The 14,022-nt window shown below is 41.8% G+C and overlaps 1 pseudogene; it reads right to left on the bottom strand.

Annotated features, from left to right (window-relative positions):
- Positions 1-1,336: 1,336 nt before the first annotated feature.
- LOC116207111 lies at positions 1,337-5,300 on the bottom strand (annotated as a pseudogene).
- Positions 5,301-14,022: the final 8,722 nt, after the last annotated feature.

The following is a 14,022-nucleotide window of genomic DNA, read 5'->3' as shown; positions in this document are numbered from 1 at the left end:
CCATCAGCATTACTACATTACTTGTAACTGCAGCTTGCATAAATATGCAATGGAGCAACCTTTTCAAGACTTCCCAGTACTAGGATTACCTTAAAATCAATAGGCAAGTGGATAAAATCATAAGTGCTACGGTGATTTTCGTCAATTGCAGCAGCCCAACATCTTCGATGTGTACATAAAAGGAAGCACAATTACAAAAAGTCAAAGTGAACTCAGTACAAGATTGTGGAAACCACAAATTTTGTCTGTAAGAAACATAAAGATGTCCGTACTTAATGGGGATGTTCTTAATCATGAGGTTAGCACGGCAAACTCTCCCATGGGTGGGGCTAGGGTTTGATCAGCATAGGGTCCGTCAAGACATAACCTTTCAGGGGAGCTGGGGTTTGACTTGGCCATTCGGGGGATCCGCAACCAGTAGCCGAAGCCTGAGCGCCCGTCTCCATCTCCGCCTCCGCCTAAGCCATTTCCATCCATGTTGTCCAGTCAACACTTCAACGAGGTGGTGAAAATTGTTAGTCTTTATGATCTCTTTTTGTTTCACCTGCTATTGGGTGTCAATTATTAATCACCAATGATTCTTAATGATGAGCTGCTCAAGTTATTTTCTAATTGTTGATTAGCAGTTACTCAATCTTATATTTCTTTGATAAGCAGTTTCATTTACTATCTCGTTCAAGGCACCGCCTTCTTTGATATGGGTGGAATGGATGGAGGAAGAATTTGATACAAAGAATATTTAGAAGAGGAGGATCAAGAATTGAGAGGAAGACAGAAGATGGAAAAGAAGAGGAGAATGGCAGGAATCATCTCTTGTCTTCCTTGGACGGATCAGTTATACTTGCAATTAGAAAGGGAAAAGCCAGGAAATATGAGGCACTTCGTCTATGAACATAGATGGTCAGTAATCACGACATTTTATACTCATTTTTCATACAATTAGTCATTCTTTATTTCATGCATACAGATACATTTTATAGGTCCTCCTCCCCCTCACATCTTTTTGAATGGTACTTTCTTTGGTCGCAATTGGGCATCTTCATGACTTGGTGGCGAATGTTCATTTGACGTTTCTTTTACTTGGTATTCTTTCCATTCCCATGAACAAAAACACAATTAGCCTTCATGAGCCAAGGCCCAGCAAACCAGGGTAGAACACTAGTATTGGGCGGCGCTGTGGGAATGCAACGCCCTCGGGTGGTGTTGAGGTAGAGGCAAGGTTTTCAGAATCGCGATTCTAGGTAGAATCGGTCGAGGGTCGTAGAATTGTGAATCGCGATTCGAATCGTGAATCGTAAGATTATACCTGTAATTCAAAAAAAATTAAAAATATTGGTGAGACCAATTAAATAAGCCGATTCCCTTATTTACGAATATTCCCTTATTACGTTCTTGGCTGGCCCAGCCCATAGTCAAAACAAGGAGGCCCACGCTTCTCCCGCTGCTTCGCCCCGGTCGACGGCGGCTTCGGCTGCTCATCCTCCACTCTTTGCTTCGTCTCCCCTTCCCCTCTCTCTCGCTCTACGCAGTCTTCTCTCCGTCCCCGTAAAGAGACCGACGCCATGCCCATCTCCCTGTCGTCCATGTCTTTGGAATCGTCCTCTGCAGTTGCAATTCCTCCAAAAGCCTCTCCTTGCTCCCACACTCCTTGCCCTCCACCTCCCCCCCGTTTGTCCATCTCCCACCGCCGCACCGGCGGAAGAAGCTTTTCCGCCGCTCTCAATAACCACAGCCCCCTCAAAGCCCAGTCCAGAAAACCCCTTCTTCGCCCCCTGCAGCTCTCTTCTTCTCTCCACGACCAGGCTGCCGGAGGTCAGTCGGACTCGGAATCAGTCGCCCAGCAAGCCCTGTTGGAATACCTACAAGGAGAGCTCGGATTACTGGAGGAGGAAGCGGCGAACATCGTGTCGGGTGCGCCCAAGTACCTGGGGACCTTGATAGACGAGGTGAAGGAGTTGGATGAGCTGCCGGAACTATGGGGGGAGTTCAGTTATCGAAGAGGACAGACAGTAGAGCAGAAGACGAGAGGGAAGACGGTTATGGGAAGATCCAATTCCAAATCAGGCGAAACAGCAAAATTAGGATTTCGACGGCGGTGTTGCAGAAAACCGATGCGGTGAAGCTCGGACTGAAACTCGGAAGTCGGAAGTCGAAACTTCAGAAGCGAAAGTCGGACTGAAACTTGGAACCGGAGATGGCTCGGAAGTCGGAGAGAAACTCGGAACCGTAGATGTGAGCTTGGGCTGAATCGTCACAGAGGACCGCCGGAGAGAAACTTGGAATCGGAGATGTGTTAGGGTTAGGGCACTCAATTTCGCGACTCGGGGAGAAAGGGGATCCAGAGAATAACGGGGAAAGGGGGGGTGTGGGGGAAGAAACTGCTGGGCTCAGGGCAAATGGGCTGGGCTTCGGCCCGACTCCCACCGACGGCCCGAATGAGGCCTGGGCTTTGCCCCAGTCTGGGCTGGATCCAGAATCGCAGAATCGGCCCGATTCCGCGATTCCGCGATTCAAAGCCCATGATTTTCTTCCCGCTCACAATCTCTAGTACTAGTATCCCGAAGCTGAAGACATCTGATTTTACTGATATATGCCCTCTTAGTGCATACTCGGGAGCGATATAACCACTGCAGATGGAGAAGATCATATAATTTACTGATTCAAGAGCATATAGAAGTATCGTAAGAACATAGCTAGGCGTGCGAAATTGAAGTGGAGGGACTTACTATGTTCCGAATACTCTTTTTGTTATTTCACCGGTCTGTTCACCTTGAAATATCCTTGCAATGCCAAAATCCGATATCTTTGGGTTCAACTGGCTGTCCAGCAATATGTTGCCAGGTTTGAGATCCCGATGGATGATTCTGAGCCTTGAGTCTTGATGGAGGTACAAAAGTCCACGCGCAATACCCATTATGTTGTTAAATCTTTTATCCCATGATAGCAGCTTGCTTCTTTTCTTGTCTGAAAATGAGAAGCAATAATTTTAGTTTACCCTGTAATACGGTGAGAACCAAATGACATATTAAGCTAATACATTGTTCCGAAAGTCGGACCGAAAAGGTGGTGGTCCAAGCTTTTGTTGGGCATGAACTCATAGATCAACATTCTCTCTTCTCCTTGAATGCAGCATCCCAAGAGCTTTACAAGGTTCCGGTGCTGAAGTTTCGCGATCAGAGTGACTTCGTTCTTGAACTCTTGAATGCCTTGTCCCGAGTCCAGAGAAAGCCTCTTAACAGCTATTTCTTGCCCGGAAGACAATGCACCCTAACAGAAGCTCATCATATAGAAAGGCTATCATTTATCAAACTATACATGAATAGACACTGAATGAACATAGCAGCAAGAAAAGGACAGTTAAGAATCAATTACCTTGTAGACCTTACCGAAACCTCATTGACCGATCTTGTTCTCGGAGGAAAATTCATTAGTAGCAGAGTTGATGGTAACGAGATCAAAAAGGGGCAATTCTAGGTCTTCCTCGTTCCTCTCCGCAGGACTTTGGTTTAGCATTCTTTCGAATGCCGCTGAGAGAAAATTCATCAACATCTCATACTGTAATTATGAGTTAATTAAGTTTTTATACCTCTATTCCTCAAACTCTTCAGTTAATTAAGTTTTTATACCTCTATTCCTCAACCTCTTCTTTCGGAGAATGAACCAGACAATGAATCCTATAGTAAGCAAACCACATACTACTGACAAAGTTACGCCGATAGCCCGTCTGATAAGCCTTTTCCTCTTAGCATCAGCCAATTCATCTGATCATTCAACAATCACATATTTTTATGGCAAAGAATCAGATCAAAGAACAACTAATTGATCAATTAAGTCAAAGCATCGAATTTCTAAGGAACTGTTAAGCACACATATATAGCTTACCTAGTTCAGCACGAGCCGTCCTTATATACAGGACATCCCCACCATCAGGATAGTTCTTCATATCAATCAATTCCTTGAACCAAAGCACACAACCGCCCCCGTTCCCCTGAATATCGATCCTAGTGAATGCTGTGCAAGAGCAATTGTTTAGACACTCCATCTCGCATTCCTCGAGGCTAAGGCTCCGATTTGAAGAGAGGCGGGAATTGTCCGGCAACTTGAGATCTTTGTATTTTACGAATCCGTCACCATTCCCACAGTTTAATTCCCATTTTCTAGTGCAACCATCCGTCCAATCAATGGAATTCCAACTCTGTGGTGAGGTCGGCACAAATCCCTCCAAGCACTTGCAGATCATGTCACCGCTGTAGCAACTTCCGAAGGGACCGCACTTCCTATAGGTATCGCACTCATCCCTCTGTAGAGTTACCATTAAGGTCCATTCGTTGCTGTTTCTCCATGAGAGGTATTGAATCTGGCCATCCCAGGTCAGTAAGAGCCGGGACAGGACAGAGTCCTCGACAACCTGGTAGGAGTAGTAAACTTCCTGAGGGCTCGAGTTAAAAATGGGATCAAAGACAGGGTTGGCCCTCAGCTCGCTGGTCCCGCTGAACCGGACCCCATTCCACGGGCCCCACCGGTACAGCTTCTGACCATCTTTCCGGAGGACCAGCTGAGGGGACTCAGGTGGGTCAAGGCTGAAAGTGAATTGGCCTGAAAACGGGTCAGTAGACGAAGCCCACGAAGTCATGTTCCGGACTGACCCCGTCTCGAGGTTCCACCCGAGCTTCATCCCTGGCAATAAGGTGTTAGTTATGTTGTCATAACTCTGCCACAGATAGTTTCCCGAACCATCCTTCAGTACAAGATTTCCATCGTCCAAGAGCTGCAACGAAGCTCCAGCTGTTGTGTTCACAGACAAGTAACTGGTCGAACCATTACGAAGAGAAAGTGATCCGTCTTGGGTTAGCGCTAACTCTGCGGTGGAGTTGACGATCGGGTCATTCCGGTTGGCAACCCAAACATAAGTTGGGGTCGAGTTCCTGTACCACATCCCAAGATAACGATTCCGGGAAGTTCCAGGACTGAAGAACCCGAGCTCAAAGACCTGCCCCAGTGAAACCAAAGTCTGCCCATCGCTGAGAGTTTGGTTAACTGACAGAGTGTGGGAGGACTCCGCAGCACCGGACGAGACTACGAGAATGGAACAGTGAACTAGGAGCAGAGGAAAAGGAAACCACATGTTTATGCTCAAATCAATGGTGGGAAATGAGGACTGCTGTTGATGATTCCTAGAAATCCCTTTTCGTCTCAGTCTCGGCTTAGAGATGAAACGTGACGGAAGGAGTACGTTAACGAATTTATGGCCTTCAGCAGCTGTTCATGTTCATATGTGCAGACCCGTCTGATAAGCCTTCTCCTCTGAGCATCCACTAATGCATCTGATCTGTCACGATCCGAAATTTTAACAGAGTTTTCCCTATATTTTCCTTAATATCTATTATCACAAACACTATTAATATAAAACTTTGTTTTCACACTTCCAAACATATAATCAATTCAGCAAACTCTAATATGTATATACCTCTAAAGAGTGTAGTTTTTCTCAACCACAACACTAAATCAACTAATCAAAAGTTTCAGGTTATAACATAGCTATAGCATTCTCCAAGAACTTATTACTTATAGTATGAGGGGTCTATTTCCAAAAATCATTCACGTTGATCCCCGTTATCCAAAAAGTGCTATTGTGCGGCTAATCTAGCTCCTAGCTCATCTGAAAAATATATGCAGGGGCTGTGAGCTGCATCTTAATAAGTACTATATTCCAACGTAAAATAAACTAATATACAATCACAATTCACAAACAATCAGTCATATATATATATATATATATACATATTCTACCATAACACCAAATCCAATACCAACATAATCCTTTCATACAACTTATTCGACCAACAATCTCAAGTCACCATAATATAGCCATAGGGTCGCCTTCCTCGCGATAAAGTTATGACGGTGCCGTGACCTCGCATATCTCAAATAAATTATTTGCATAGCCTCATAATATATCTCATAAGCGAGGCTGCCTATTAACCTCTGACAGTAAGAGTTGACCTCAATTTATATTCCGTTGAGTCTCGCGGCCGATCAGGCCCCTTTTTCTATTCCGTCAGGTCCAGCGACCGATCAGACCCCTATTTATATTCCGCCAGGTCCAGCGGCCGATCTGGCCCATTTTATATTCCGTCGGGTCCAGCAGCCGATCTGGCCCATTTTATAATCCGCTGGGTCCACGGTCTCATGGCTATAGTCAAACAACAATCACAAGCATACTCAACAAATATATCATACATATTCCTCAACTCATTTAGCCATGTCCACATCTATAACAATACATATACATATTGGGGTTTTTACTTAACATGGCTCATGGTTTATCTGTTTTGTCAAATCTATCTCATGTTTTTTTTGTCAAATCTATCAAATGGTTTACTTTTTGCATCAAATCTATCCCGACATTATCTTTTCTGTCGACATCTAACGGCCGTGCTGACATGGTGCCCACGTGGCAAATGTGGCCCACTATCTCTCCACGTGCCACGTCAGCACGGCTGTTAGATGTTGACGGAAAAGATAACGTCGTGATAGATTTGATGCAAAAAGTAAACCATGGGATAGATTTGACCAAAAAAAACATATGATAGATTTGACAAAACGGATAAACTATGAGCTATTTTAGGTAAATTCTCCTATAAATATTTACTATCATTTTACGATAGAAGCCCAGCCCCCCCCCCCCCCCCCCCCCCCCCAAAAAAAGATAGCTTAATAAGTCGAGCCTTCCAGGTGTATAGTCTCGGTCTCTTCAGCCCCTATTAAGTTCAAGCATAAATGTTAGATAATATACTAAATAAGAGTCTAGATATACATCAATTCAATTCTACTGTTACTTCATTTATATAGCCATAATATAAGACTTTTATAATTAACAAGTGTTTTTCCCTATCCCTTTTGGTTTCCGACTAACTCTCCAAATGGAGTACAAATGCAAATGATATGCACATGTGTTTCTCAAATCGTATCAACTTAGAATATGTTGCAAATCATATCAAACGGTTGACCAATTCAAATAGCCAAGTTCAAGCAGAGGATGGAAGAAATTCTAAGTCCTTCCCTTATTCTAAAATACATATAAACAAGAGCTTAGTCACTCAATCCACCACATAAGATCACCATAATGCATGATAAATTCTCAAATCAGCTTAATACATACCCTGTTCTCAATGACAAGAAGTCAACTTAGCCAAAGAGCACACAAATTTCCGTTAGTAAGATCCATTTCCGCTAAGACACCTATATATGCACTAGAAAGCTAACAATTCAATCAAGAAATTTGCTCCCTGCCTCACGACTGAAATTTTTTTTTTCCAGCTCATATGGGTGACCAAACTCATCCTAACAACAAAATAAGATTAACTCCCAATATATCCAACTCAATTTACATCAATTAGGAGAAAACTAACCAAATTACAGCAACCAAACTTCTTAAACCTGAACAAGTTGGGATGAATGCAAGGAGAGCCATAATCTATGGCAAACCTAGTGAATATGAATGTTTAAATCATAGACAATCAACTTACAAATGAAGAACTCCAAACTTAGTCTTCTTCCTCTTCTTCTTCTCTAACGGTTTCCTCAACTTAACTCGCTTTTCTCTTTCTCTCTCTTTTTCTCTCTGTTTTCTTCTTTGACCATACCAGCAGAAAACAAAGTAGCAAAAAACAGAGCAACAAAAGAAACAAAAAGAAAAGAAAAAGAAGAAGTCAACAGCGGTGGAATTGCTAATAGCAGGAATGAAGACCACGTGGGCCCTTTCTACACTTATTTTTTTTAAATACAATTAAAGCTCCAGCCACATACACTATAATATATAATATACATGTATCTTACGTGAGCGTGCCTCTGTATATGTTGTATATATGCATGTTAAATCAATACTGTGTCTCATAATCTCCCCCACTAATAAAAATTTCGTCCCCGAAATTATTTACCTGATATCGGAAAAAGATATGGATATTTAACTCTCATGGAATCCTCGAGTTCCCAAGTGGCCTCTTCTCTCAAATGACTTCTCCACAACACCTTCATTAATGGGATTCTCTTGGTTTGAAGAACCTGCTCTTTCCTTTCTAAAATCTCCACTAGTTCTTCCTTGTATGTCAAGTCCTCATGTAGCCCCACTGGTTGATAACTCAGAATATGGGACGAGTCTGGCATATACTTACGTAACATTGACACATGAAACACGTTGTGAATACGGGATAGTTCAGGGGGTAGAGCCAACCGATATGCCACATTCCCAATGCTCTCAAGAATCTTGTATGGCCCGATATATTTGGGACTAAGCTTTCCTTTCTTGCCAAATCTCATAATACCTTTCCATGAGGATACTTTTAAGAAAACTCGATCCCCTTCCTGAAACTCGAGATCCTTTTTTCGTTTATCCGCATAATTCTTCTGTCGCCCTTGAGCCGTCTTTAATCTTTCCCTGATAACGTTGACCTTTTCAGCTGTTAAGTCGACTATTTTCGACCCAGTTAATTGCCTCTCTCCAACCTCATTCCAACACAAAGGTATTCGACAAGCCCGACCATAAAGCGATTCGTAAGGAGTCATTCCAATACTAGATTGGTAACTATTACTATAGGCAAATTCCATCAGAGGTAGATAATCATCCCAGCTACCTTGCAATTCTATAACGCACGCCCTTAACATATCCTCTAATGTCTGAATGGTCCTTTCGCTCTGCCAATCTGACTCATGATGAAAAGCAGTGGTCAAATTCAGCTTCATACCCATGGCATTAACAAAATTATTCCAATACTTTGAAGTAAAATAGGAGTCTCTATTTGATACTATAGATGCTGGCACACCATGCAACCTCACAATCTCTTTAATGAACAATTATGACAATTGATCAGCACCAAATATTGTTTTAACTTGTAGGAAGTGAGCAGATTTAGTTAGTCTATCAACTATCACCCATATAGAATCATGTCCCCTTCGTGTTCGACGAAGTCTCGAAACAAAATCTATTGTGATCTTTTCCCATTTTCATTCAGGAACCGGAAGAGGCTATAATAACCCGAATGGGTGTTGATGTTCTGCCTTAACCTGTTGACACACCAGACACTTAGCAACAAATTTAGCTATCTCCTTTGTCATGTTATTCCTCTAATAACTTCCATGCAAATTATAATACATCTTAGTGCTTCCCGGGTGCATCGCATATGGTGAGCTATGGACCTGTGCAAGAATCTCTCTCTTTAATTCAATGTCGTCAGGCACACAGATTCGATTCCCGAACATAAGTGTGTCATCCTCTTTTGAGAGAAGTTCAAATTCTTGCCTTCCTTTACCTTACCTTCCTTTGTTTTGTTTTTCATCTCTACCAAAAATGGATCTACTTATTGCGCTTCTCGAATTCGATCAATTAGCACTGGTTTCACATCATAGATAGCCATCAATGGTCCAGATCCGGTCATCTCTAGTTTAACTTCCAATGACCTAAACTCGTTAATAAGTGTGTCGTGAACACTCCATATACCTGTTAATCTTGCTGATGATTTCCAACTCAGTGCGTCTGCCACGACATTTGCCTTTCCTAAATGATAGTTGATCGTGCAGTCGTAATCTTTAATTAATTCCATCCATCTCTTCTGTCTGAAGTTGAGTTCTTTCTGAGTAAACAAATATTTCAAACTCTTGTGGTCTATATAAATCTCACATCTTGCTCCATACAGGTAATGTCTCCAGAGTTTGAGAGCAAACACTACTGCTGTCAATTCAAGATCGTGCGTTGGATAATTCTTCTCATGGTTCCTTAGTTGCCGATATGCATAAGCCACCACTCTGCCGTTTTGCATTAATACGCAACCTAAGTCTTGATGGGATGCATCACTATAGATCACAAACCCTTCATCAGTAGACGGAATAATAAGTATTGGGGCAATAATAAACCTTTTCTTCAACTCTTGGAAACTCTGCTCACACTCCACTCAAACTTCACACTCTTTCATGTTAACCGAGTTAAAGGAGCAGCAATAAGGGAAAATCCTTCCACAAATCTCCGATAATAACTAGCCTAGAAAACTCGTCACCTCTGTTACACTTGTAGGATGACTCCAATTCAAAATAGCTTCAATCTTCGTAGAATCCACTGATACACCATCACCTGAAATCACATGCTCGAGGAATCCGACCTGATCTAACAAAAACTCGCATTTACTAAACTTACCATAAAATTTTCTTTTCCTCAAAATCCGCAACACGACTCGAAAATGTTCTTCATGCTCATCCTTGTTTCTCAAGTATACCAATATATCATCGATAAAAACTACCACAAACTGATCAAGATATGGCTGGAAGACTCTATTCATTAAATCCACAAAAGCTGCAGGAGCATTCGTTAACCCAAAAGGCATCACAAGGAATTCATAATGTCCATACCGAGTGCGAAAAGCAGTCTTGGGAACATCAGAGTCCTTTATCTTTAGCTGGTGGTATCCCGATCTAAGGTTGATCTTCGAGAAGACGGTGGCACCTCGGAGCTGATCAAACAAGTCATCTATCTGGGGTAAAGGATATTTATTGCGCACTGTGACCCAATTCAGCTGTCGATAATCTATACACAATCTGAGCTTCTTCTTCACAAACAAAACTGGAGCACCCCAAATAATTCTTGTAGCTGGACTTTCAATTCCTTGAGCTCTAATGGGGCCATACGATACGGTGCGCGAGAAATCGGGGCAATACTAGGCTCTAACTCTATAGTAAATTTAATCTCTCTATCAGGAGGAATACCAGGTAAGTTATCAGGAAAAACAACTGGAAACTGGCAGACCATTGGAATTTCACTAAGTTTCGGTGAGTCGACCTCAGTAGCAACTACATGTGCCAAATATCCTTCACACCCCCTTTTAAAAAATTTCGTCACCTCGAGGAATGATATAAAATTGAATGGAACACCCAATTGATCTCCATGAAACTTAAATTCAGGCTCATTCGGTATTCTAAAGATAACTTCTTTCTTGTAACACTCTACAGAAGCATGGTGAGAAGCAAGCCAATCCATCCCGAGGATAACATACAACTTCGATACACTTCCCCAACTACTACACTCTCCCCAGTCGGTTTAGCTATGGACATACGACTGTCTAATAACTCTCATGGTTTATCAGAATGCATGGCATATGACAATGAGATGTATGAATGAGTGGAACATGGGTCTATAAGTACATGAGTATGCTTATTAAAGAGATTTAACGTACCCGTTACTACAATAGGAGTAGCATCTGCATCTCGCTTTGTTAAGGTGAACAATCTACCCTCTATTAGCTTGGCTTACTGAGCTCACCATCGATCCACCCCATCGGCTTTGAAAACTCTTATTACTGCTCATCTGTCCACGGCCTATCATCGTCAATGGCCTGTTGCCCACATTAGCACTACTAGATGTCGATATTATAGGCTGCCTACAGTTCCTCTGTACATGTCCTTTCATGCCACATCTAAAACGAGTAACCCCTTCACTCCTTAATTGCGGGCAATTATTTCTCAAGCGATCACGACGTCCACAATGAAAACAACTTCTAGATTGCACTTGACAAGCACCAGAATGAATTCGACCACAATTCTGACGTCTCGGAAGGTTAGCTCCACCAAAACTCCCCTCACTCTGACTTCTCATGCCCTTATCTTCATGAGACCATTGCGGAACCTACTGATAGGTTGATTTCCCTCTATTGAAACTCTGAATAAACCGACCTCTTTTTAGGGGTCGGTAGGAACCCACTACAACTGAGCTACTAGACCGAGTTCTGCTCTATTTCCTATGAGAAATTTCCTCTCGTAAGTCCTCTTCAACGATGATAGCTTTATTATATAGGTCAGAAAATAATGCGATCTCCAGAATTGAAAGACGCGACCTAATGTTGAGGTTCAATCCATCCAAGAACCTACTACATTTTGAAGTTTCATCACTTACCAATGTAGGGGCAAAACGTGACAACTTGGTGAATTTTAATTCATTTTCAGCTACGCTTAGTTCCCTTTGCTTCAAATTCAGAAATTCCCACTCCTTGGTGCACCGAAAAGAGGTTGGAAAGTACTAGTTATAAAATGCTTGTGTAAACTCGACCCAAGTGACAACGTGTAAGGAGTTCGAGTCCAGTCATCTCTGGGTAGCCTCTCACCAGTACCGAGCATCCCGTTCTAGCATAAATGACACAAGTGCCATACGTTGGGTGTCTGAAACCTCCATGATTGAGAAAATCCTCTCCATTCCAGCTATTTAATTCTCTGCTTTTATGGGATCAGCACTTCCCAAAAAATTAGATGGACCATATTTCCTAAACTTTTCATACGGCGTCAATTGTAGATCCATATGAGATGTGGATACACTCGGCTGTACTGCTTGTCTCTGGAAGAAAGCTCTTTGCTACTCAACTAGATGAGTCATCACTGCTAGTGTTTGGTGGATTGGCGGATCTTGTTCGATGGGAGCTGCAGTGGCTTCTTCTGTCATAGGTTGAGGTGCATTCGGATCAACTAAATCCTCGACTACACGGTACCTATGCCGTCCCCGACCCACACGCTTGGGTCCCATTGTTAATTTTCCTAAGCAAAACACAAGTTAGTCGAGCATTTAACAACCACAATTATAAGATATATCCCGCCTTGGGACTGCAACTAATAAAAAAAGAACGGGGATCAGGCACACTAAGTCTATAGAACCCTATAACCTTTGCTTTGATACCAAAAAGGTCACGACCAAAAAATTTTAGCAAATTTCCCCTATATTTTCCGCAATATCCATTATCACAAACACTTAATATAAAACCTGCTTTCTACACTTCCAAACATATAACCAATTCAGCAAACTCTAATATGTACATACCTCTCAAGAGTGTAGTTTTTCTCAACCACAACACTAAACCAACTAATCAAAAGTTTCAGGTTGTAACATAGTTATAGCATTCTACAAGAACTTACTACTTATACTATGAGGGGGTCTATTTGCCAAAAATCCTTCATGCTGACCCCGTTGTCCACAAAGTGCTCATGTGCGGCTAATCTAGCTTCTAACTCATCTGAAAAATATATGCAGGGTCTGTGAGCTGCATCTCAGTGAGTACTATATTCCAATATAAAATGAACTAATATACAATCACAATTCACAAACAATCAGTCATATATATATACATATTCTACCATAATACCAAATCCAATACCAACATATTCCTTTCACACAACTCATTCGACCAACAATCTCAAGTCACCATTATATAGCCATAGGGTCGCGTTCTTCGTGACAAAATTATGACGGTACCGTGACCTCGCACTTCTCAAATAAATTGTCTACATAGCCTCATAATATATCTCATAAGCAGGGGCTGCTTATTAACCTATGACAGTAAGAGTTGACCTCAATTTATATTTCGTCGGGTCTTGCGGCCGATCGGGCCCCTTTTTCTATTCCGCTGGGTCCAGCGGCCGATCTTGCCAATTTTATAATCCGTCGGTCCAGCGGTCCCATGGCTATAGTCAAACAACAATCACAAGTATACTCAACAAATATATCAGACATATTCCTCGACTCATTTAGCCACCTCCACATCCATAACAATACATATAAATATTTACTATCATTTTATGATGGAAGAGAGTACTCACAAAGACCCCCCAAAAAAATAGCTCAAGGAGTCGAGCCTTCCAAGTGTATAGTCTCGGTCTCTTCAACCCCTATTAAGTTCAAGCATAAAAGTTAGAAAATATACTAAATAAGAGTCTAGATATATATCAATTCAATTCTATTGTTACTTCATTTATATAGCTATAATATAAGACTTTTATAATTAACAAGTGTTTTTCCCTATCCCTTTTAGTTTCCGACTAACTCTCCAAATGGAGTACAAAAGCAAATGATATGCACATGTATTTCTCAAATTGTATCAACTTAGAATATGTTGCAAATCATATCAAACGGTTGACCAATTCAAATAGTCAAGTTCAAGCAGAGGATGGAAGAAATTCTAAGTACTTCCCTTATTTCAAAATACATATAAACAAGAG

This window comes from Punica granatum, chromosome 5, assembly GCF_007655135.1.
Source record: "Punica granatum isolate Tunisia-2019 chromosome 5, ASM765513v2, whole genome shotgun sequence".
Lineage (NCBI taxonomy): Eukaryota > Viridiplantae > Streptophyta > Magnoliopsida > Myrtales > Lythraceae > Punica > Punica granatum.
Note: the sequence above shows the minus strand (reverse complement) of the source record. Positions and strands in the feature narration are given on the sequence as shown.